The sequence below is a fragment of the Ambystoma mexicanum genome, chromosome 4p (assembly GCF_040938575.1).
Source record: "Ambystoma mexicanum isolate Mex_15411 chromosome 4p, UKY_AmexF1_1, whole genome shotgun sequence".
Taxonomy (NCBI): Eukaryota; Metazoa; Chordata; class Amphibia; order Caudata; family Ambystomatidae; genus Ambystoma; species Ambystoma mexicanum.
This window is the reverse complement of record NC_090927.1, coordinates 848,698,507-848,724,230: the sequence shown is the minus strand read 5'-3', so window position 1 is coordinate 848,724,230 and position 25,724 is coordinate 848,698,507. Positions and strand designations below refer to the sequence as shown.

The 25,724-nt window shown below is 45.3% G+C and overlaps 1 protein-coding gene across 1 annotated transcript in view; it reads right to left on the bottom strand.

The window, feature by feature from the left end:
- The window catches only part of MMS22L (MMS22 like, DNA repair protein), a 1,233,593-nt gene that overhangs the window by 432,068 nt on the left and 775,801 nt on the right, over nucleotides 1–25,724 (bottom strand). The window lies entirely within an intron of this gene.

Here is a 25,724-nt window from a genome sequence, read left to right as displayed (position 1 = left end):
AACGAATTTACAACCAGTATTTTTCTTCATTTAAGCGAATGAAAAAAGGTATTAAAAAAAACACAAATGGAAGCTATTTCACACCAATGTCTGCCTATTTTATCCTAACTCTAAATGGCTGCTCCGACGATTGCTGCTGACCGGAGATTTGTTGTCAGCATTTAGAAGAACTTTGAATGCAGGGCTTGCATGGGATATTTCCCCTGTTATGGGGGCCGGACACCCCTCCTGCACGCTGGCTGAACGGGGACACGCACGGACGCGCGCACACACGTACACGCGAGCGCACACAGAAGCCAGGGAGTTTAGTGTGAAACGGGCGCACGGCCACAAAACGTTCTCTTTTTGACAGTTTTGATCCATCAGTGGTGGGTGCTGCATACCGAGGCCGTGCCTCATTACTCAGATTTCTCTGGTTGAGATTGTGGGAAGCTGTGCGCCCCTTTTATTAACAGCATCGCGTGGTGTGTGCCCCATGGACATTGCACGAGCCCCGGAGGGGCTTAAGTCACAACATTCCCGCCGCGCCACAGATCAGTGACGCAGCCGTCGTTTTAAGATGCTTGCCAGTGCCTCATAGCCGGGTGCTCCATTAGTAGTCATGCCACTGGTCCTCGCCCCTCTTCTCGTTTGCCGCACTCTCTGCTGACCTCAAACGCTGCACTCTGCAAGAACGGTCTTCAACGTCCAGCCCTCTTGATTTTCACCAGCACCCAGACAACCCTACAGGGAAATGGAAGAAGAGTTCCCCTCGGAGCCCACGTTTCTTTTATTTCACAATACAGAATGAACACGTTGCGTGCTCGCTGCAGCCTGGGGTTTCCCGGTTATTTCACTCTTATGACCCTGGTTGTTTGCTCCAGGATGGTAATGGCCATAATAACCAGTTTTATCAGGCAATATTGGGTTGTTAGAGCCTGGGTTCAAAGCTCAAGACAAACTCTGGATGGGGGCCATTACTAGCCAGTCTGGCCTCCTGAAGGCTACTTAAATAATACAACACTTTGCCATCTCACTCATTTACTGTGACCGTCTTTATAGGGAAACTTCAGGACAATATAGCGCTGAGGGTGAAAATCTTGAACACCAAATCGCAATCTTCAAAATTGTGCAGCCACAACATGTATTGCTGCTGCCTTATCTATTTTTTCCTATTATTTTGCTCTCAATTGAAAATATATACAAAGAGGCAGAATGCCTAATTTTTAATTTACTCAGACTCTTATCTATAAGCAACAGCATCCATATACAAGATTGTAAGGGCAACCCACACATTTGGAAACTACGGATATTTCTCTGTACAGTGAATACTCACTTTTGTCAAACAATCATTTTTGGCTTTGCCTATACTTCACTATAGTCTAGTAATCCACACTTCCAGGATAGGAAAGTCACTGCTTGAGGAGAGCATTCTTCGGTGGCAACCCACGTGTCACCAATGTTCAACATTTTTTAAATTTTATTTATTTGTGCTTTGGTTCGGAGCACCAAAACCTTTCACAAAATGTCATTATAAAACTAAGATTGTCATCATAAAATTTCAAAATACATATAATAAAGCATCATAAAATATGTACAACCTTCACAAACATTTAAATACAATGTACATTTAAAAGGAATACTTGTGACATTGAGAGAAAATTTCATTTATATCAATCCAAAATCCCTAACAAATTATCCATGTAATTACATCTTTTGTGGGAACACTGCATTAAAAAAATCTAAGACCTGCCAGTACGAAGGTTACTTGGGAGTCGCTAAGCAATTTAGACCACCATTCTTACGAGTAAGAATTCTATAACGACTTAAAATATGCACAAAATGTAACTGCCCCAACTCCAAAAGGGCAGCGCAATTTACCACTACATGTTTGAATGTCTCCATAATATCCAGGTTTTTACAAAATCTACTTTACAGTTCAACTGTGCACCAAGGACCTCACATAAGTTAGTATAAAAAAAATCGTAGAAACTGTCTTCTCCACAACACATTTGTAACTTTCACTAAATAATTTGGAACAGTGTTTAGAGCATTCTCCTCCTTGTTAAAATGTTTACACTCAATATCAGTGTTCATCCAATCGTTAAGCCATAGTTTCTGCTCAAGTACAGTAGGGTGAAAAGCAAGAGTATCTACTGATGTATTCAACAGTTCCAAAATATTTAAATAATGCTTTTACCATACAATCAGGTTTTTGACATCTTTACTCTTCAACAGCTCATTTAATACAGAATATAGGGTGCCCTCCTCAGGTGCTAAGCACTTCCGGAATAAGGAGAGAATTTTCCAATTTATCATAGCTATTAGTGATAGTAACCCCAACTCATAACGAATAATCTGGGATGGCATCCCCTTAGGAAGATGAAGCGCTCTTCTCCAGAACAACCCCTCAACCATTTATCACTGCACCACTCTGGGAACTGGGACTATTTCTGCACCGTAGCTAAGAGGTGGGACTACTTTAAGTTTATAAACTTAACACTGGAAACATCGAAAAGTGGACATACTTTTTATTTAATAAACTAGCCTGTGAGGCCAGACACTTCGTCTTTTGTTTTAAAGAGGGAATCATAATTGCCTTTTCGCTTACTTTTGTTTTGTGAAATCTCAAATATGTAATCAATTTACCCTGTCCGATGTACCAGCATTCATGTACAACTTTAAAGGAATTATTTGTAGTCTTTCTCAACATCTTCATGACTAAGATCATTGTCTTGTCCACGTTTAAAAAGACAAATCATTTCTTAAAATATTGTTGTAATGCATTGAGCGGTCAATGTAGACCGATTGGGTTCTGGTCCAAAAGGACCAGATCATCCACATAAAGATGCCAACTAATGGGACTATCGCCTACATTTGGAGGAAAGGATTTTGCTTCATTTAAAGTTTCACCAATAACTGAGATCTACAAATTGAACAATTTAGGTGCTAACATACAGCCCTGTTTCAGGCCCAATGTGTAGAAATGTCCTTAGGTTAAACACCGAAGGGAAGTTATCTAACAGAAAGGAAAGTGGTAGAGTGAAGATCTTTTATAATTTCCACCAAATAAGGGGGGTGAGGGGCATTTAAAAATTTTATTCCATAGTAACTGTCTGTTTATACAATCAAAAGCAAGTGGAAAATTAACAAACGTCAAATAAAGTGTTGATCCTTCAGACAGCCCTTTCTTTAAAAAAGATGTAAAGGAAATCCATTCAGAGCTGTACTTGAACCTTTCAAGAACACAGCCCGATACGGATTGCAAATTTATAGAGCTGATATCTAACCTACGAGGGGAACATTTTTCTCAGTATCGAGCAGTGCAATCGCTCGATAATTCCGTGGATGAAGCCAGTCCTGCTTTTTAAAGATGGAGACCACAATTGAAAATTTCCAGGTAACAGGAACACGTTTATCAATTAAGAATTGTTTAAAAATCACACAAATATCGACCCATAACTCTGGGGAATATTTCAGAGTCGAATTTGACAACTCATCAGGGACACAGGCTTGTGAGTTTTTGCTTTTTACAATTAGGGAATATATGTCATGCTTATCAAATGGTAAATGCCAACATGAAACAGGAACTATATCACTATTAACCTCAACGGTTGACCCCATTGCATATATTTGTTGAAAACGGGCAACTCAATAATACGCTCCAGAAATAGGATTTAGTTGTAGGGCTTCTCTACTCTTGCCCTCGGGCTCACAGACCAAGAACTATTCAGAGGAAAGGCATAGCTAGTCCCGCATACAGACCGTCAAGCCACACCAGCCGTCCTACCACTTGCCACGTCCGACGTGATAACTCAGAATACCAGTTTGGGGTATTGGGTGTCGTATAAGCCTAAACTGTTGCATTAGAGTATAGATGGGAAGGAATGGCATATGAGGAGGGTCACACAGTCTGTAGGTGTTTGGTTATGTGACAGCCCATAGCCATGCTAATGTCTGCAGACAATTTGCACCCATTTCTGCCCCTGTCCACCCAAAACACCTCCTCCTGGGAACTCTATGAACTCACTTAAATCAAGCATTTCCATCAAACTTTGCACTCAAAGTGCCTGCCAGTGTTTGTTCAAAGCAGTTTTCTGAGAGTTAATGACTTAATTGGAGTTGTAAACCTGCTACTGGTGTAATAATTTCTTACCAGGCCTGCCTTCATCCAGGCCAGCACTGTTGTACTTCACTGAAGTCTTGTGAAGCTTGTTTTTAACAGGAGTGTGGGACCATCCTAGACTGAGAACAAACATGGTTCAAATAGCATGTTCTATTTAATTTCTTCCACTCAGGACGGTCTACAGCCACGTTGTAGCTCACTGCATCCTTTGCAGAAGAGGAATAATCATTTGTACATCAGTCTGGTCCCACCTACATGGGCAATCCAGTACCGAAATGCCAGGCAATTGTCCTCGGAACAAGAGTTCCATCAGCAACCCCAGACACGTGTTCCGGCTTTGTTGGGCCTCCTCAGTGAGTTGAAGCTGAGCCTCTCTAAGGCACAGAGAAGCAAGGGGTCCATGTCTGGATCACCCTGTGTGATGGAGGATGAAACCCTAAGAATTACAAATTTCACAAGAGTGTGGGAGCCCCTCGACTGAGAACGAACATGGTTCAAATAACCTGTTCTATTGAATTTCTTAGACTCAGGGGGTCTACAACCACGTTTTAGCTCACTGCACCCTTCAAAGAGGAGAAATATCCATTTGCATAACAGTCTGGCCCCACCCACAAGTACAGACCATGGTCTGGCGTTGTAGTCGGTACGCTTGTTCAGAGGAGACTTGTCTAGATTGTCTGTGCTGGACTGCTCGAGTGGGTGGGACCAGGCTGATATGCAAATGGATATTTCTCCTCTGTGAAATGTACAGCGAGCTAAAACGTGGTTGTAAATACCCCCGAGTGGGCATCGTCACACAACAGGTTACTTGGCCGTGTTCGTTCTCAGTGGCTCATAGACCTTTTTTCTGTTAAAAACAAGCATTGGAAAAGCCAACAGTTTTGGCTTGTGCATACATATTAAGCTTTTGCCAGGCACTGCTATTAGATGCCCAAGTACTTGCACCATTTTGCACCTGCTACTATCAATGGGCAGTTAATACCACTACGGCTGTGCCTGGCAAGTGCCTTTCTCATGCCTACACAAAAATGCCCAAACTGTTGGCATTGCCAATCCTTGTTTTTAAAGCACCCACTTTCCTGGTTTCTTGCATTCACGTAATCCCTACCTTATAGTCAAACCAAGAATTCACTAGTCCATTATACCACCAACATATTGAAAATGCAGATTGCCAACCCTTAGCCTCCAAAATTCCTTCTATCCAATTAAAACAAAATTTAGTTTGGTCTTGGGAATAGGCACACAGGAATCATTTTTGTGATTCCTTATATTAGAATCTAAGCTCTATGCTGGGCCTCCCTGGCTGGCTCTCTCCCATCTCCGAACGAGCTTTGGGCATGAGCTACAACCAGACAACACAAAAACGTACAAAATGGCCTTTCCATCAACCTTTTAAAAAATATTCTCAAGTTTTAATGAACACAACCCACTGCAAAATGTCCTCACCAAATATAATGAGTCATATACTTATTCCTTAAATATGCAGAAACAGAGCAGTCCTGTAATGCAAGTCCTCGATTATGTATTTCATGCAATTTGGCATTTTTATATATTTGTAACTTTCACGTTATACAAATCAAGCCTAGAACTACCACAATGTTCCACCCCACATAAATGGTTAAAACTGTTTTCATGTCAACCAAGCGGGCACAACACAGACTAGTCTGAATTGTTTGGTGCAAAACTGACGTTTATGCCGGGAGCTTTGAAATGCTACAGGACAAAAATTCAGTAAACTGTGGCTTAACATAGAAGCGGGCAATTCCTTCCTCCACGTTTCATACTTGTGTGCCAAGTGTGTTGCTTAAAAAACGAATACCGGAAGGAAAATATCTGGAGCCCCGTGAAGCCCTGCTGGGACAGGACCATAACATTTTGTCAAAGTCCTTGATCAGCACCACACTGGCCCAAATGAAGCAACCTTTAAGTAGGAAATCAGGGAGGCGGACCTCTGTGATTTACACTTTAAAGACTAACGCTCCTCTCAGTTGTCAGACACATGGATGGGCAACACGGTATATTTATTACCACGAGTGCTCACTTTCTTTTTCATGGCATTTAAACCCCTGAAACAGTGATGGAAATAGAAAAAATGCATGAACAGTTGGACAGAACCTTAAGGCAGGGGTCTGCAACCTTTGCTCTTTGCAACCTTTGCTCTCCGGATGTTTTGGATTGCAACTCCCATCAGCCCTACCCAGCATAGTCAATGGTGAGGGATCACGGGAATTGCAGTCCACAACATCTGATGAGCCACAGGTTGCAGATACCTGCTTTAAATACTGCTGTTGCTAATGCACACCCACCATTGTGGTAAGAGCTGACTGAGCCCTCGGGGACCACATGGGCGCTGTGGGGCAATGCAAATGGCAGTGTCAGATATGGGCCAGACACTACGCATAGGCATGGAAGCTGGGGCCTGGTTGCTTTTCTTCTGCTGTCAGTCCCAGCTCCTACACAACAGTCTCTTTAGTATATCCGGGCAACATACATGCGTAGTACAGGAGATTACTAGGAGGACCAGGTTATAAAAAGCATCTGCTCAAATTCAATTCGAAACTCTGTCAATTGTCCCCGGCAGTATGAGAACAGTCAAAAGAATTAACGCGTCGGTGGAAAGCAAAAGGTGCTGGGCCCAGGGATCTAGGTGCAAGAGGAGCCAAGGGGGTTTAGGGGAGGGTGTCTGCATACATATTGGTATTTATACGTTTGCATGAACGGGTGAGTGTCCACATGGCGGGCAGTGAATATGCACTTGCATTGGGGGGTGAATGCGCATGTGCAGAGTAAAGCCCTCCTAGGAGCATGTGCGTGGACAAGAGGTACGCTACGTGCAACAGTTATTTGCCCAGGAAGTGGCTCAAAGTGCACAATCTGTACAAGGGAGGTTTAGCAACATGGCATGGTTGCTTTTATAGGAGTTGGTGAGTGAAGCTTGGCAGAGTCAGTAGATTCGGGTAAAAGGAGCATTCATACTGAAGATTAGGAGTGTTTCCCTTTCAAAACTCCTGGGTCAGCCTCCCCTCAGCTAAGAGAGGAAGCCACTCAAAATGCAAATACGGTTTCCTTCATGTCCTGTAATTGCACGACAAGTCTTTCAGAGGGAACGAGAGAATGAATACCTTAGTGCAGTGGGTACTCCAACTTTTCCATGCCAAGCCCCCCACCCCTCGAGTAAAAATACTGTATCTGCCCCCCCCCCCCCCCCCACCAAGGGTTTGCTGCCCCTATGGGGCCCCAAATGATATCCAGGTGGACCCAGGCTGTTTTAAAAAGAATTAAGGTGACTGTTTAATTGAAAATATAAGCAGTAGGAAATCTGCTTATATTTTATATTAAAAACAGTCATTTTAATCCCTTTTAAAAGAGTCTCCCACCCCCTCTCCCCTCAACATCCTTCGGCCTCCCAGATTGAAGACCACTGCCTTAGGGCTTAGCAAAAGGTTTCTCATTTGCGGTCAGGGAGTTGACTGACAGACTGCACAGATAGATGATTGGTTAGACTTTTGTTCTCTTTGAGGGAGTTCCAAAGTCTATATATTTAGGGGATGGCGAGTGCTCTGCTGGCATAGACCTAGTCTCGTCTATGTTTACCTGACATTCAGCATCTTTTTGGAGTGCTTTTACAAGTATTCCTGCGAGCAAAAGTAGTGCTTTCTCACAAAAGAATTATTCTAGTGCTTTATCCCAGAGTGCCTTCTTAGGTGCCCTGTTATAGGTTAGTGTGTCTTTAGCAGAGAGAGTCTCTAGCTCAACGCACTATACCAGCACCACTTGGAGACGGCCTCCACAGGTTCTCATGTCGTATTGTCAAAACGATACTCTAGCGCTGCATAACAGAGTGTCCACAGGGGACACAGGTCGTCTGGGGGCCCCTCTGTGCCCTGGTTGGCTGGGTTTGTGAAGCAAGGATGCCGTCTTCCTCTAGCGATCGTTAGCAGTGCTTAAAGCTGAAGGGAGAAGCTAGCAATGTGTCCAAAATAGATTTGGTCCCCCGGCAGGTTTCAATGTTTATGAACTCTGGCCAGGCAATGGGCTAAGAGTGAAAACGCCTGCAGTTGAGGATATAATGAATTCATGGATCTACTGTTAAAAAGTTGTGGTTCCAATTTATGAATGAATTTTCAAAGCTTCTAGTTAATAAATCACCATACATGCTGTGTCGAAGCAACTACTGCTCTGCAGCAGGACAGGCATAACTAGTGGTTTTTGAACTCCTGCTCAACCCCACGCTGCTACTAAACCAGTAGTGATCTCAATCATAGAATTGAAACGAACGGGCACAACATGAATGGCACACTCCCTTCATCTTTAAGGTACTGAAGTGGGAGAATGGAAGACCAGGCTCCCGTCCTTCACCTCTCGAGCTTGGCCTAGAGGGTCACGGCCCAGACACCCGCCGCGAGAAGAGTTCGTCCAGTTACCAGACGACCAGGTACCATGGTACAGGAACATACGGATGTGTCCACCTGCCTGCCCAGCAGCCCGCACTGACCGTGCCGACACCTGCGGCTCGGATCAGCTAGACTAAAAACCACACGTCGTTAGAGATGCCATAACGACCTAGACAACGGGAAGCACATCTGTATAAATATACACACTTAACATTCCCACACCAATCTACACGAAGAATATACTCAGTGCTCTGACGTAGGCGACAGGCATATTCACGGACGTGCATCTTTATTATTTTTACATAGGCTTTCAGAGTACAGAAACGCAAGACGCATCATGAACTCATCTATAACGCTTGCTCATGCTTCCCTTGAAACCCGTTACCACCGTGAGAGGTATAATGGAAACACGATATTGGTCATGGAAATATATGCCACTATAATCTAAAGCACCCATGCACGAAATGGATCACTTATGCACCAGGCCCAAGTAGGCCTCAAGCAAGAGTTCCGTGGACATTAACAAAGCAAAAGTCAGGTTGCTGATCCTGCAGAATGAGCCTGGTGGAGCACCCAGCCAAGGTCGCAATGTTGCAAACCCACATCCAAGAACAAATCATCAAAGGCACGATATTGCAACCTTGCACTCCGCGTACCAACGTTAGAATCATATCTACAAATTAAACCAGACACACAGTGGAAAAACAATATTAATTGTGCAGAATTCTGCCTCAAACACGGTCCCGCCTCACGTGACCAAGCCGAACCTGACGAGATGCCAAAACCCAGGAGAGACAGGGCGTCTGGGTCCCGCACTACGAGACACAGGCCGGGACACTTGAAAGGCTCCATGGACACCTGCTACAGTGGGAACGGTCAGCTCCCACCTATAAATAAATCCTCACATTGTCTGCATGTACCCATATTGAAACATTGTTGCAAACACGGGTACACCGAGAGCTGGGAACAACGGTGGTCCCAGGCTGGGGAGCTCACGGATGCACCAATCAGAACATGGGGCTCTTATCTCACACGTCATTAACATTAGCCAATCCTCAGGGGTCTTCATGTAACAATTCTTATGTATCTAATTGAAGGGACAACCCAGATATACCACCTGACTACACCTTGACCACTAATATCATTCTCTATATGTGTACTATACTAACCCTACCACTCGAGCAACCAATTATGAGTGGCGGTAGGTTTTTGTTAAACTTTTTGAAGTGACGCAAGTAGCGCGTCATATTACAGTAAAAAGGGCCTGCGAGCCCCACGATTGTGTGTGTCAGGACGAACGCGTACGCTCCTTGACCCATCCCTGCCGTTTGCATAATAAACAGCAGAAGTTGCCTTGCTCCTTGTGTGTGCCTCATACTCTGTCTCGATCCGAGATATACACGGGAGGAGTTGGGGCCTCCCTGCCCGGAGGTCTGCGGGCGGCCCGGCCGACCCCGGCAGAATTTCCCCCCGACAAGTTGGAGGCACTGCTGAGATCTGTTTAAGATCGACTTTTATTTTTAATTTTTCCAGGCACTCCCGTTGCGAGGAGGCCCGGCGGCGCGGCCCCCTCTGCCGTTGCCCCCTTCTGAGGACTACAGGACCATCGCGGAGCTGCGAGAGGACCGGACAGCGCAATCCGGATATTGGCCCTCGGGAGCCGGTTGAGAAGTATCCCGCCCGCGGTCGGCGAGTGTCCAGACGTGGTCCAGACGAGGGGAGGTGGCGAGCCGCTTGGAGGGGTGCACGCAGTCGAGCGGCCCTGCATCGAGAGAACTTGGTGAGCATGACACGCACAACAAGCAATGCGAAATTGTGAGGGAGGGGGAGGAAGTAAATAAGGGAGGAGGGAGGAATTGTAAAGTGGCGAGGGTTTAGTTGAGTGTTGCTAATGGAATGAATGGTAGCGAAACGAGTGCGAAAGCAGGCGGCTAACGTTACGCGAAAGAGGGGGGCGGGGCACGAAAACATCACGTGAAACCGCTCGTAATAGTGAGCTAACGTTACGCGAAAGAGGAGGGCGGGGCACGAAAACATCACGTGCAGCAGCTCGTAAGACACTGATTGGCCTAAATCGCGACTACGTGTGAGGATGGGTGTGTGGTTTCCTACGATTTGATATTTATTATTGAATGAGTAGATGAGGTTCCCTATTGTTCGAGCAAGAAACTCGATAGGTAGATGACGTTTCCCTGTGGGCGGTGGCTAGTTACGTAGTTGCCCAAAACGGAAGATAATTGGCTGGTTAAGCCCTCCTGTTGAGGGGCGTATCACACGCGAGGCGACGCAGCGTGTGCAGTCCGGTTATAGTATTGATGAGATTACCTTGTTCCAGGAGAGACAGGAAGACAGCTGTAGGGTTAGCGGGGTAGATTACAAGTGTATTTTGAATTTAAAGAACATAACACGAATATACCAGTAGCTCGAAGAAATCGGTGACGTCACCAGTAGGGATTTAATAGGATATCGTGAGCACAAGGAACCTTGGGTTAGAGAGTGGTGGGGAGGAGAAGTATGATAAAAGAACTGATACGGAGATAAACTATAAACCAGTGGATCGAAAGAAGAAGGGGAAAGGGGCGTGGCTGCGCACGGAGAACGCCGGCCACGGCAAGTGTAAAAGGGGGAGGAGAACGGAGAAACAGGACAACTGTATAAGATCGTCGTAAGGGGTACGCAGCCGCAGGGGGCTGCGTGCGCCTCGGCCGCAGGGGGCCGTAGGGGAAGGAATATAATATAACATCACATTTATTACTATTGCATAATTTGTCAAAGGATTGTCGTAAGTCCCCACACTTGCGGGGCGAGGTAAGCAATACAAGGTTGTATATTGTAAATTGGTAGTAAGGGGAAGGGTAACAAGGGGAGTACAACCATGTCATCCGGGAGAGGGTCATCGGGGAGAGGGTCGGGAGGGTGGGGGAACACCCTCACTACCCCACTACAGCACATATGCACCACACTGCCACCACACAGGGAGAAGTTAATTAAGTACAGCATAGAGTGGACCCAGGGGACAGACAACAAAATGTTAACACCATGGCCGCCTAATGGTAGTTTCGATCCATATGCCCAACACTCACTACTGAACCATCTGCACAATACATACAAGGGGAAGAAGTTGGCAAACCACGTGGAGGTGTTTAACTTATGGAGGATGTTCCAGGGGTCTCGACCAGGACCAAATGGAATGTTCACTATGGGGGAAACACCGGAAGAAAAGGAGATTAAGAAAGAAGGAACGGGTGGGGAAAAGGAGTGTGAAAGCACAAAGAATACGGGGAACGAAAGACAGGGAGGAGAAAAGATTGATAAATTAGACGACATAAAAAAGGAACCGAGCAATGAGATACCCATAACACCGGGAGTGAAAACAGAGGGAGGAGGGTTGTACCCTTTAAGAGAATTAGGAGAAATAGAAGGACGGTTAAGGGCGGCTGAAGGATACTCAAACCCGGCATACAGCCCTCCACCATATGTAGCTCATGGGAAGATACCAATGGGGGAAGGGAGGATTAGAGAAGAGCAGACTGTAGAGATAGGAGAGGATGAGTGGGTAGCTGCACAGATATTGTTGAAATTACGAGGCTCACTAACTGGAGAAGAAAGGGAGGCGGTGAGGAGAACAAACGAGGATAGTGCAAGAGAGAGTGAAATGAGGGGAGAGGAGCTACTACGGCAGAAGGAAGAGATTTTGGAGGAAAGATTAGCAAAACTAAGGGATGAGCAGAATGAACTGATCAAACAACTTGAGAGGGAGGAAAGAGAGAGAGTGAGGAAAAGGAAAGAAGGTAAGGACGAATTGGAAAGATTAAGGGAACGAAGCGAGGAACAAAAGAGAGAAGCTGAAAGGGTAAAAGCAGCAGCAGATAGGGTATCAAGAGTAGTGCTGAGAGAGAAGAAGAAGGAAGAAGAAGAAAAGGAAAAAGAAATGGAAATATGGAGGAGGAGGATAATATCTGAGACAGCTAAAAAATATGAAGAGGGGAAGGTAATAGAGAGTATAGTAGAAAGAGAAAGGGTGAAATGGGAAAGAAAGAGAGAGGATGAAAGGATATTGGAACAGATGAGCAACGAAGTAATGGAGGAATTAAAAAGGAAAAGAGAGGAAAATAGTAGGGAAATGGAGGAAAGAAGTGAAGAAGGAAGAGAAGGGAGGGGTAAAGAGAGTGAAAGATGGGGAGATGTATATAAAAGTAGGGAGGTAGCAACGACATCAGCACTAGGGGGGACAGTTGGTAAAAACGAAAGGGGAGAAAGAGACCTAATAGATTTAAAAACAGTAACAATAAAAGGAAAAAAGGCAGAGTGGGGGGTGGAATTTATAAATGATTTTTGCAGTAAGGAGGAAGAAGGAGTGGAGAAGGATGGAAGAAGGAGTGAAAGGGAAAGCTTAGATAAACTGTACCTCACTAGAACAAACATAGATTCGCCCTGGATAAGTAGAAGAGGGGAGGAGCTGGAGAGAAGTAAGGAGGAAACGAAAAGAATAGAGGAAACACAAACCAATGAAACCACGCCACCAACATCTCCATCACGCCGCCCTCCCACGTCACTACCTACGTGTTCAACCACCGCACGCTCTCTGCACAGAATAAAGCTCGCGCCCTTCATGAACGAACTTACACCGTATGCATGTCGGCTTAGGGACCTCCCTAGTCGCAGGCAAGACAGACAAATAAACATACCCTTATTGAACACAGGAAATGATGAAAGAAGGGGAAAGGAAGAAGAGGGAGGTAGGGGCAGAGGTAGTAAGGAAGAATTTGAAGTAGTAAAAGAAATGGGGGAAGAGGAGGGGTGTGAAGACTCAATATCATGGAGCGTAAAGGGTGACACAAGACAGAATTTAATGCCACTGCTGGAGAGAGGAGGGGTTAGACCACAATATGTACCTTGGAAACATACGGATAAGGAAAATATAAAATGTAGGCTCCCATCACTAAGTGGAGGTGCGGGTAAGTGGATATATGAAATGGAAAAACACACCGCAGGACAGAAACTAGCAGTAGGAGATGTGAAGGGCCTGTTAATATCAATATTAGGGGATAGAGCGGATGACATTTGGAAAAGAGCGGGATTCCATGGGGTAACAATAACAAACACATCGCATGATGGGGCACCATTTGCAAACTGCAGACATGCGCTATGGCAGGCACTAAGAGTGCAGTACCCAGACACCTCAGACATAGGAGCCATTACTTCCCGTAAGATGGGTGAAAATGAGGATCCTGTTGATTATATCCAGGACATTCAAGAGAAGTGGCGCATGGAGACTAGAGAACAATGGGACAAGACACCAGCCATATTTTATCATATACTAGTACAAGGGCTCCCAGAAGGAGTTCAGAAACAGCTAAAGAAAGTAGTAGGAATGGAAGCAAAACCATGGCCAGAAATACAACTGACTATAGTACATCACTGCAGGACATGGCAAGGAAAGATGAAACAAAAGGAGGAGGACAGGAAAACAGAAGAGGCCAAATTAGTACAGAAAAAACTTACTAAATACACAATGGAAGGGGCACTAATAACTACGCCCACACCAATGACCCAAAGCCCAACGCAAGTAGTGGCTGCACAAGATCCAGCTCAAATAGCGCCCCCACAAGGTGTAATACAGCAAGTGCCGCCTCTGCAATTACACACACCAAACACGGGAGGAGGGTACCCAATGCAAGGAACTGGGTATTATAGTTATAACAGAGGGAGAGGAGGGTTTATGAGAGGGAGAGGATATGGATATAATACCCAACAACAGGCTGGGGGACTCAGGAATAACTACTCCACAGGGCAACCCGTATACCAAGACAACGCAGGGAGCTTCCCATGGCAAAACAGGGAACCACCCGTGTGTTGGAGCTGCGGAATATTAGGACACATGTCACGTACATGTAGGGTCAGGCCAGGAACACCAGCATGGAATGAGCAAGCACAACCTAGGACATCACAAGAACAACAGGGCATACAACAGCAGCAGATGTCACAACAAGGGAGTGGCCAACCACAACAACCACAACAGCAACAAACCTATTCACTGCCGCAACAACAAATAACACAGTATCTGCCACCGCCACAACAACAAGTAGCGTTAATACAACCACCACCACAAAACGAACGAACACAATTGGGTGGGGTGACGGTGTTGGGACACAACCCTTACACAGGGAATGGCCAATCATTGTACCCCCAATAGGACAGCCCACAGACGGCCTTGGTGTGTCCCATCCTGTCAGTAACACCTAATAGTGCGGAGGAGCCACGCATAGAGGTAACGATAGGTGACAAAAAATTATCATTTCTTGTTGACACCGGGGCGACCCGGTCTTGCATAAGGGAAGGTAAATTTAAGATGTCAGGCGAAGCCATGAACACCCAAGGATTTTCTGGGGCTAAAGGGTTGGTTCCATTTACTGATAACGTTCCGTTATCTATTGGAGATTATGATCTGTCAGTTCCACTTTTGTATTATAGTGCCTCGCCAGTAAATATACTGGGGAGGGACATAATGAACAGGTTGAACATGACGATCTCGTTTACAGAGGATGGCATAATTTGCTCCACTCCAGGGATTAACATGCTCGCAGCACGACAGATTTTGCAAGCATACTGTGGACAGACAGCGATTAGGGCGGAGCCAGTAGATGGCGAGATATTTCAATATGGCACTGACATGGCATTTGCATGGATGCCAGGGATAGAAGGGAAAATATGGAGGAGACCAGCAGCCTATCTATTCCGACCAGAAACACCAGGTAATGAACTAGAAGGGAAGGTGTTTGCAGTGGACATTGAGAGCATTATTGCAACAGCTGATTATGTTGCTGTGCACGCCCAAGATAACGAAGGGAGAGCTTGGAGGGCGGTGATAGCACTAGCAGAAGGGTGTAGGCTGACCCAGGTGTCAGATGAAGAGCTGTTCTCAGAAGAAAAGGAAGAAAATGAAATGGTGTTCATGATGAGCGTAGAAATATGGCTAAGAGTGGCTCACAAACAAGTAGCACAGAAAATTGCAATGGCACTTGAGGCACCCGCAGGCACCCCAGTCCCATTTTTTAAGGAGGATATGTCAAAGGTGCCCAAATCATTATGGACTATTAGCCCTTATGACGTAGGATGCATAAAAAGCATAGGGGGTGTAAGGATAAGGTTGAAAAAGGGTGCCATATTACCAAGAGTGAAACAGTACCCATTGTCAAAAGAGGCAGATGAGGGCATATATGAAACCATAACGGCACTTATAAACAATGGCATATTGGTCCCCTCAGAATCACCATGTAACACAGCTGTGTACCCGGTGCGCAAGGCTAAAGGGGGGTCTTGGCGCTTCATACAGGACCTCAGACCCTTGAACAACATAGTAGAAGCAGAATATCCAGTAACAGCAAACCCGGCCACAATATTGTGTGGCATTCCGGCAGAAGCATCACGTTTTACAGTGATTGACCTTAAAAATGCTTTTTTCTCAATACCATTACACCCAGACTCACAAGATTTGACAAGCTTTACTTACCGAAATACAAAGTGGAAACATACCAGATTACCACAGGGGTATTGTGAATCACCCTCAATTTTCAATAGAGTAATACAGATGGATTTGGGTAACGTTGAGGTGGAAAGCACAGTGTTACAGTATGTGGATGACATAATAATTTGTAGTACAAACGAAAGCAAATGTAGACAGGACTCCTTAAAAATGTTGACAATATTGGCTGAGAAGGGGTATAAGGTAGACATGGAAAAGATACAATACTGTCAGGAACAGGTACTTTACATTGGCCAACTGATATCTCAACATGGAAGAAGGATTGCACCACAAAGAGCACAGGCCATCTCAAGCACTCCCGTGCCACAGACTGTGAGAGAACTACAGCAATTTTTGGGGCTGTGCAACTACTGTAGAGCATGGGTATTTGATTACAGCTCATACATAGGACCCCTGCTTGAGGGTTTGAAGGAAGCAAATAAAGGGGAGAAAAAGTTGGGATGGACTATGGAAATGAGGGAGGCATTTGACGAATTAAAAGACGCAATATCAACTGCTCCAGTACTGGCATCCCCAGACTATGAGCGGCGCTTCTTTATTTTCTCACATTGCGACTCAGCAGTGATGAAAGCAGTATTGGCCCAAAAAACTAGCATGGGCTATAAACCAGTAGCATTTTACAGCGGTCACTTAGACCCTATAATGTTAGGCCAATTCTCTTGTGAACAAGGTCTCGCTGCAGCTGCTTTTGCAGTAGAAAAAGCATCAGCAATAACTATGGGGTGTCCAACTACACTATTTGTGGAACATGCACTATTTGCGATATTGAATAAACCTAAGTCGACACTAACAACACAGAGGGCATCAGGTTATGAGATTATTTTGTCTAAAGCTGAACTAGCAATTGTTAGATGTAGCACGGTTAACCCTGCAAGGTTCCTAGCAGAAGTAATTGAAGAAGGAGATTACGCCCACGACTGCACCCAAGTAACTGAACTATACTCATGTACTAGGAAAGTTGAAGAAAACGCACTAGAGGGAGGTGAGCTTTTGTTTATTGATGGGTCATCAACTATTGATCAAGGAGATGGGATTAGAAGGACTGGGGCAGCTGTAGTAAAAATGATGGAGGCGCCGGTGTGTGTGGCTATGAAGTGTGTACAATTACCACAGCATTACTCTGCTCAAGCGGCGGAACTCGTTGCACTCATATTGGCATTAAAGGAAAGTTTTAATAAAAGAATAACCATATATTCCGACAGTGCATATGTTACATCCACTGTCCACTCAGGGCTATCAAAATGGAGAAGAAGAGGGTTTAGGAGAGCTGATGGCACTCCAGTACAACATGCCCTCTTGTTGGCTGAACTAATTGAAGTAATAAACGATCCCCAAGAACTAGCCCTAGTAAAATGCACCGCACACACCAATGGAGAAGACTATGTATCAAAAGGAAATGCAGCAGCAGACGCACATGCGAAATATGCTGCATATTTTGGTGAGATATGGAACCCCACCGACTCACAGAGAGGGAGAGGGAGGGGAATAGCGAGGGAGATGTTAATAAGAGAAGGGTACACCCATCTCCCAGCCACACAGATTATGGAGCTACAAGCGGCTGCACCAATGGCAGAAAAAGAAGTATGGGTGAAAAGAGGATGCACAATGTCACCAACTGACGCACTATGGCGCCAGGGTGGCACTGGGAAAGTTGTAATACCGTTGGCACTGTTAAATACCGCCCTGAGCCAATTACATCACCCTGCCCATACAGGCAAGGAAATAATTGCAGCACGAATTAGAGAAGATTGGTTTTGTCCCGAGTTAACCTCTCATGTGTCAAATTTTATCAGCAATTGCCTCACATGTCAACAGTTTACGGCCGGCCATACTTTAAAAGTGATAAGAGGTACAATACCCCGGCCAGAAGGGCCTTTTCGGCACCTTCACATTGACTATGTTGATATGATCAACATCTGTCAAGGCAATAGGTATATGATTGTAGTAGTATGCCCATTTTCTAGGTGGATTGAAGCAGGGCCCTGTTCACACCCTGATGCGTTTAGAGCAGCCAAATTCATAGTAAGGGAGGTCTTCCCCAGATGGGGAGTGTGCGAGGTGTTAAGATCAGACAATGGGCCCCATTTCGCAAACGAAATGTTCCAGCATATCACATCCCTGCTGAACATTAAACATAAATTTGCATGTGCATACCACCCACAGGCTAATGGTGTATGTGAACGCCTAAATGGCTTATTGAAGGAGGCAATTGCTAAAATACAACAAACAACAAAGAAAAGTTGGTTGTATTGCCTCCCGTTAGCATTGTTTGAACTTAGAAACAGGCCAGGGTCCGACCACCACCTCACCCCACACGAAGTGGTTACTGGACGCCAAATGCGCCTTCCCCTAACACCAACGTCAAGGGCATTCACCGACCACGAAAGTTCAGCGAATGTGTTAGGTGATGAAATGTATCAATATGTGTCTTCTTTGATTACTAGTGTCGTGTTTGTGTCTCAACAGCTCGAGCGCATACGGGGCGGGTCCACCAGCAATCAAGAAAAAGACGAAAGTACGGAATTGGGAAAGGAGAACCCCTGCAAACTTGCCAAAGGTGACCACGTACTACTTCGCAATTTCAATAGAAGGTGGCATGAGAAGAGGTTCACTGGCCCCCATCTGGTAGAGGACGTATCAACAAGAGCAGTAAAACTAAAGGATAAGCGTGCCTGGAATCATCTACATGACGTAAAGATCTACAAACTGCAGACCCGCCCCAGCGCCAACGACAGAGCAATTGGAAGAACAGCAACCACATCCCCTACAGCGGAAGAAAGTTCAACCACAGACAACGACCCAATTGTTCCCTCGGAGACAATAACTGACGAAGAAGGGAGTGATCCCCATACTGCCCACCCCATGATCACTCGCTCAAAGAGTAAAAATACTTCCGCCATTTGAGCACAAACCCCCCCATTGACTGCTAAGTACAGTTGTAACTAAAACTGAAGGACATGATTGCACTAATACACATGTAAACACGTGAATGTTCTCTTTTTTCTCTCGCACATACAGGAACTGCGTAATATTGTATTGTTAAGAAAACTAATTAACAAATTCAGTGTGCAGGTGTAAATGGTGCTGCCAGACGATAACTACCCAGAAGAATTGTCACACCAATTTGTATACGAAATAAAGAGGCCAACATACTTAAAAAGGAGAAGAGTACGTGTATACTACACAGCCTTCCTCCTGGCCATAGAATATCACATGCCCCACCTCCGCCCATACTTGCCAGTCCTAAGAGACCCATCACTTAGAGTAGCGTGGGAGCAGCTCTTCGCCTGGGCACTGAATGACTACTTGATAGGGAGAGCTTAAAAGTAACAAAACTAACATCTAATAACCAGCACTTTTGAGAATTTTCAGGCGGGCAACTGTAACGTCGCAAGAATAAGCTGCCAGGACCGCAGCAAGGTAAGAGCAAAATGCCGGTGAAATTAGCATATGTAATAAAAATAATAGGGATTTTTATGATCACCGGGTTCTTGGCTGCTTCTGTCTGGCAGTACAGCTATGCTATTGATTTTATTGCTGCACCCAAACTTAATATACCCCCGTCCCCTGCTGCAACAGGTGATACGTCAGGTGGTAATAGTAATTTTGCACCCAAGCAAAATAGAGTTAAACGCAGCACATACTCAGACAATAAAGGTATTGATAATTATGTACAAGACTCAGCACACGTCACAAACAACATATGGTACCAACACATGACCCGCATTGGTAAACAGACAACTGAGGATAGCTGTTACGTTTGCTCATTAATACCATACGCCATGAGCGCTTCACGAACATTTGTTGCCACAGAAATAGATGAAAAAACAGCACAGTGCGTAATATATTTGGCCCTGTTCCAAACAAAAGGAAGATTTCAAGGAACAGTAGTGCACATGACATGGAAAACACGAGACTCATACCCATATGAAAACAACTTCCTCAAGACCTATCTAAGTTATCACAAGACCAGTTTACATGCTGAAGCATTCAGGTACATAACAAGTGGCCCTGCAAAAGGAGAAACAAAGAAGGTAACACTGCAGTACCTACCATGTGATTGGTACGCCACTGAAGTTCCGGGTAAACAAGGATGCTGGGAAAGGCCGCTACTGACGATAACAGGAAAGGTGTTCCTGGGCAACAGCTGGGAGATAGGAGTGATTGGCAGCAACATGGTAACAAAAGAAACTATCTCAACTATCGAGACACACAATCATCGATGTTGGACGACGTGGATCAAGTATGTACCAATGCTCACATGGGTAGAAGAAGATGAAGACCCGATAACTATACTACCATTGACTGCACCCAAAGTATGCTATCAGCATAAAGGAGAGGTGGACGTAGGATATAACACCAATTGTGCAAACGTGATGGAGTTACCTGAGGGGGGATCGGGAACAGCAGTAATAATGGACCATTATTGGGCCTGTGGGGAAAAGGCATATCATACATTGCCTCCCCTGTGGAATGGTGTGTGCACAATGGTACACGTCAATGTGCCATCACTAGTGGTACCTAAGAAGCATGTCGATGTGGCGAAATTTCCTAAAATGGATGAAGGGAATAAGAGAAGGAAGAGATCTGCACCACTCCAGAAGGAGCAAGGAAACAGGACCAACAGCAATGATACTGTCCTAAACAGGAGAAAAAGACAAGGAGAGCCATTGACAGGAAATTACCTGTGGGGAAGATCGGAAACGGAACTAACATCAATACCGCCAGAACATAGACTATTCAGCAGAGCAGCAATGTTCTTCTCCTCAATAATACATCCGGGACTGCAGGCATACGCAAACGCAAAATGGCTCCAAATAACAAGGTGGGAACTAATGATGACCATCAATTCAACAGTAAATGGGTTCAACGCAATTAAAGAGGAGCTGCGAGCTGTAAGGATGGTTGCACTCCAGAACAGATATGTATTGGACCTCCTCACAGCAATGGAAGGAGGAGTTTGTGCAAAGATAGGACAATCTTGCTGCACGTTCATACCTGCCAACGATGCTGACAATGGTACGCTGACAGAAGCAGTTTCACAATTGGCCCAGATGCACTCCAAAATGATGGACGAAAGTAACGGTGTGAACAAGGATAAGAGCTGGTTTTCACTATTATGGTCATGGATGCCATCTTGGCTGTCAGATGGACTGAAAATAATAGTGGGATGTGCTATTTTGGCTGGAGCTGCCCTGATAATAATTAGGTTTTGGAAGGCCCGGAAGGCACGCACGACTGACGAGTTGCTGGAAATGGTGGGAATGCACCCCTTAATGCCAGCAGATGACGGCCAGCATACAGGTGTGATAATACAAGAAAGGGAGAAGTTGCGCACCCAAATTATCACCAATCATCTAGACCCACCATCGGTGAAGATTGAAAACCCAAGGAACCCCCGGAGCTACATAGGAAGATGGGTATACTGTACTCCTGGAGGGACATGTGAATACATGTATTGGTCATTTGAAGATCATGTAAACCATTATGGACATCTCGGCGGGATAACTAAGATATGGAGGGTAAGAGGAGATAACGAGAAGGATATGTTTGTGGTCGACAAGTCGACCAGAGGGGGGACTGAAGTGGGAGAATGGAAGACCAGGCTCCCGTCCTTCACCTCTCGAGCTTGGCCTAGAGGGTCACGGCCCAGACACCCGCCGCGAGAAGAGTTCGTCCAGTTACCAGACGACCAGGTACCATGGTACAGGAACATACGGATGTGTCCACCTGCCTGCCCAGCAGCCCGCACTGACCGTGCCGACACCTGCGGCTCGGATCAGCTAGACTAAAAACCACACGTCGTTAGAGATGCCATAACGACCTAGACAACGGGAAGCACATCTGTATAAATATACACACTTAACATTCCCACACCAATCTACACGAAGAATATACTCAGTGCTCTGACGTAGGCGACAGGCATATTCACGGACGTGCATCTTTATTATTTTTACATAGGCTTTCAGAGTACAGAAACGCAAGACGCATCATGAACTCATCTATAACGCTTGCTCATGCTTCCCTTGAAACCCGTTACCACCGTGAGAGGTATAATGGAAACACGATATTGGTCATGGAAATATATGCCACTATAATCTAAAGCACCCATGCACGAAATGGATCACTTATGCACCAGGCCCAAGTAGGCCTCAAGCAAGAGTTCCGTGGACATTAACAAAGCAAAAGTCAGGTTGCTGATCCTGCAGAATGAGCCTGGTGGAGCACCCAGCCAAGGTCGCAATGTTGCAAACCCACATCCAAGAACAAATCATCAAAGGCACGATATTGCAACCTTGCACTCCGCGTACCAACGTTAGAATCATATCTACAAATTAAACCAGACACACAGTGGAAAAACAATATTAATTGTGCAGAATTCTGCCTCAAACACGGTCCCGCCTCACGTGACCAAGCCGAACCTGACGAGATGCCAAAACCCAGGAGAGACAGGGCGTCTGGGTCCCGCACTACGAGACACAGGCCGGGACACTTGAAAGGCTCCATGGACACCTGCTACAGTGGGAACGGTCAGCTCCCACCTATAAATAAATCCTCACATTGTCTGCATGTACCCATATTGAAACATTGTTGCAAACACGGGTACACCGAGAGCTGGGAACAACGGTGGTCCCAGGCTGGGGAGCTCACGGATGCACCAATCAGAACATGGGGCTCTTATCTCACACGTCATTAACATTAGCCAATCCTCAGGGGTCTTCATGTAACAATTCTTATGTATCTAATTGAAGGGACAACCCAGATATACCACCTGACTACACCTTGACCACTAATATCATTCTCTATATGTGTACTATACTAACCCTACCACTCGAGCAACCAATTATGAGTGGCGGTAGGTTTTTGTTAAACTTTTTGAAGTGACGCAAGTAGCGCGTCATATTACAGTAAAAAGGGCCTGCGAGCCCCACGATTGTGTGTGTCAGGACGAACGCGTACGCTCCTTGACCCATCCCTGCCGTTTGCATAATAAACAGCAGAAGTTGCCTTGCTCCTTGTGTGTGCCTCATACTCTGTCTCGATCCGAGATATACACGGGAGGAGTTGGGGCCTCCCTGCCCGGAGGTCTGCGGGCGGCCCGGCCGACCCCGGCAGAATTTCCCCCCGACAGTACCATGGGCCAGCAAGGAAGCATAAAAAACACAATAGTTCTTTGTTACCAAAATAAATGCCCAAACACGGTTTTATGACATACAAGACTCTAATCAAACTAAAAGAACAGACAAACTATTAAAAAAACACGAACAACCCACTGCTGTAAAGCAATGCATAGAAAATGCAGACATTAGTAATAAAGCAGCACTCTGGGTATGAGGACATGGGTCTGAAGGAAATTGTCTTTTGCAGCAATGTTCAAATTCTAGGATATGTCTTAAAAATAGAAAATGTGGGGTCCTAAATGTCACCAGGGCTCAAAAAACAAGGCCGGGGGACAGAACCACTGTTGGGACCTAAGTGTCTCTTTCTTGGACGGTTCTAGGTGATTTGGTTGAGTTTTTTTTGTTGAATCCGAATTCCACAAATTCTTTATTTGTATTCAATTTGACTGCAAATATGTGCAGGGGGAGACCCCCTGAACCCCCTGCCCGACAACCCCCTATATTATCATGATTACCCACCCCCACACATATATTTGTTGACAAATTGAGCCAAAATATTTTTACGAATTCATCAAATTCTACTGCAACCGAACCTCCCATTCCCCCCTTGGACCACTGTGAGTAAATGTGAATCCATCTTCTGCCCTTCCTACGAAGGAAGGTTACAAAGCAAACTTGCAGGTCTGCCACTTCAGCAGGCAGAGTCTTGGGTACCAGCATCCAAGCGGCAGCAGGTCCTTGGTGTCCTTGAGGGCCTGTCCATGGTCTCGGAGGAAAGGGGAGTCCTTATGCACTTCCCTGTCAGGAAGATTGCTAGGGAGCACTTGCAGGGACTGGAACTTCCAGGAGGTAGAGACCTGGGTACCAGCCAGCCTTGTCCTAACAGCTGGTCACCCGAATGTTTCTATAAAGTTGTTAAGGGAAAGCCTTGCTCATTCCTTTGAAAGCTTTATATTCCCCTGCAATAGATTTTGTGCAGACTATACCCCAATAAAGTTCCAGTAAAATGCTTCTACCCTTTTCTGATCTCCAAAGATTATTCTTTAAGGACCCCTGCCGTTCACCCTCGGTATAGTAATTTGCCAGTGGGTTGGTTCATTTCAAGCCTTCTGTAAGCGACCAATCCATGCTCCGACCCAGACTACTTTGTTTGCAGGAAGTGTGGGCAGCCTACAATTTTACAAGATGGGGGACCCCCCCTGTCCTGTTTGTACTTCTCCCCTGGGCTACCCTCACCACCTCCCTTTCATCAAAGAGACTCCAGTCATTATCCTCCTGTTGTGACCTTCATATTGTACTGGCAGAGTTTCCTTTGAAGTAGTTCTTCCCACCAAGCGCCTGGGAGCCTGTCGGCAGCTCCCAGCAGAGAATGGACATCCTCAGGGGCTGAGTAGAAACTTCCATAGTGGCTGGACCCTACCCCAGATCTCAAAACACAAAGGCCTGACAATGTATAGGGTTTACTGGAAGGCCAGTTGAATAAAATACATCAAATTGGTTTTGGGAAAAACGATTTTCCAAGGGCCACAATATCGAATCCGGTATAGCTTCATGTTACTTTATCAATCTAACTGCCACCAGGGCTAGGGAATACACAGTTATTAATTGAAAACTGCTTCTTTACTTTCAAAGGGATTCCCTTTTTTTTAAATCCCAAAGGAGGGCCAAGGCGAAATGTCTAATTGGTCCTAGAAATGAGAGCAAGAAATCAGTTGGAAAGCGCCTTTCTGAAAAGTCATGTATATTCCCTCCATTTTGTAGGCACATTTGAAGCAGGATTGCCAACCAAAAACGGCTTCACACTTTTTACTGAATACATTGTCTGGGGCACTCAAAGTTAAGCCCCATTTACTGATGACCAGCAGCAAGTATTCTGAGGATGTCATTTAATATGTACATATGGATGTTGGCAAGTGTGAATTACACACCCATCTGCATGCAAACACAACAGTACCAGCTTGTAAAACACATAGTGCTGTTGGGAAGTGGGATTGTTAAACAGATTAACTCAAAGCAGAATCCTTTTACTAGAGCTCTTAAAATGTAAAATTATCTGGGATATTTCCCCTCGCTGATGAAAATCGGTCAGAAATAGATTTGTGTTGGGTCATCTCTGTGAGCAGACTTGTATTTCAGTGTTTTTGCACGGCTTGTAAGGGGGGGCCCCCTAACAAGTGGTAACTCCATAAACACACACTCCTACTCATGAGGAAGCTATGCCACTACAAGACGGGTAAAAAGGAGATGAGGGCATGTGTTTGTATTAGAGGAATATTCAAGGGGACGCGGATATATGCTGGCAAGTGTGGATGTTTATGCACGTGTGGAAGAAGGAGTGCTTAAAGGCAGGGCTATGCCACCTGTACTCACAGACACATTGGATTGACAATTGCACCCCATTCTCACGCACTACAATAGGAGCAGAAGTTGGGGCATACACAATACCCCAAACTTCCTTTTCTCAGGCTGTGCGGCGTGAATTCAATCACCAGCTCAATTGTCGATTCCTCCAGTGGCTTTCTTGGTACTTAATCTAATTTGGAAGTTGTGGCTCTAAT